Raw genomic sequence first — 264 nt, forward strand, 5'->3', positions numbered from 1 at the left:
ACTCAGCAATAAAGCAAGCATTGTGTCATAAATACTGAATGATGTCGACATTCATAGCGCTGTCTCAACTCACAGGTCAACCTACCAGTGTGTTGTGTTAGCAAACACTAGATGGCAGCAAAGGCAAACCAGAACTCAGAGGTCTGAACGGGTAACCACAAAGAGCTGTCACTGAGGCACAGTCTCAAGTACAAATAATACACTGTATGCATTTATGTATATTATTGCAGTGTGCCATCAAGTTCAAGTATGGCTTTATAGGAA

This window comes from Epinephelus fuscoguttatus, linkage group LG12, assembly GCF_011397635.1.
Source record: "Epinephelus fuscoguttatus linkage group LG12, E.fuscoguttatus.final_Chr_v1".
Classification (NCBI taxonomy): Eukaryota; Metazoa; Chordata; class Actinopteri; order Perciformes; family Serranidae; genus Epinephelus; species Epinephelus fuscoguttatus.